Source organism: Eimeria mitis, genomic scaffold (assembly GCF_000499745.2).
Source record: "Eimeria mitis Houghton genomic scaffold, Emh_scaff5168, whole genome shotgun sequence".
Lineage (NCBI taxonomy): Eukaryota > Apicomplexa > Conoidasida > Eucoccidiorida > Eimeriidae > Eimeria > Eimeria mitis.
Genome location: NW_013573461.1, coordinates 3,141 through 4,066, shown reverse-complemented (window position 1 = coordinate 4,066; position 926 = coordinate 3,141).

Here is a 926-nt window from a genome sequence, read left to right as displayed (position 1 = left end):
AGTCCAACTGTGAAATCTGCGCTTCTCTATCAATGGCTCAGCAGGAATGTGCCCACGAGACAATCGATAAATGACTGGGCGGCGGGGAGGGGCGTAAAGGATGACAGGGTGGGACTCCCCCAGAAGAACAGGAACTTACGCACCGCGCACAAAAGACGCCATTTCTACTGACATAGCTAGGGAGAAAGAAGAGACTTTGGATTTGACTCAGATATAGCGACTGCCATTACTGGGCATGTGAATGCTATCGCCGCCCGGTTGTTTGCTGGAGGATGCTCTGCTTACCCCTGCTTGCGTGCAGGCTGGCAGCGGAGGGCCACTTCAGTGGTTAATAATGGCCTGTCGTGTTAGCCCATGCAGCAATCGTGGTTAGTCGTGCATGCACGTGGAGATGCGTTGCAGCACAAGCTGCAGCGAGGTGTGTTACGACCCGTGTGAATCTGTTTTCTCTCCCCTGGACCCAGGCCAATGGGCCGACGGTTCCATGATGCCTTGTGAGTGGAGAGGGGGCCAATCGCTCTGGAAGCATTTCAGCTCCGTTGCAGGTCACGGCCGTCCTAGGATAAGACTGAGGACTCACGCTATAACAGTGGTACACATGCTCTGTCTGAATTTGTGCATGCGTCCAGGAGGCCTACTGAGGGCCACGTCAGTGTTTAACAATTATCTATAGTGTTAGCACATGCAGAAATATGGCTTGGTTGAACTTGACTGCTAAGTTCCCATGCAGCACCAGCTGCAGCAAGGCGCACTGCAGCACATGGCAGGCGTACCCTGTAAAGCGCGCCTTCTGGCCCTATTAAATTCCATAAGCGCGCCCTTGAAACCAGGAAAAGGACTTGAGGTAAGAGTTTCCCCTACAGCAACTGGCCTCCCTCCTCAGTCCTCCGGCATCGTGCTCGTTCATCTTAGGGCCTGCGTTTGCT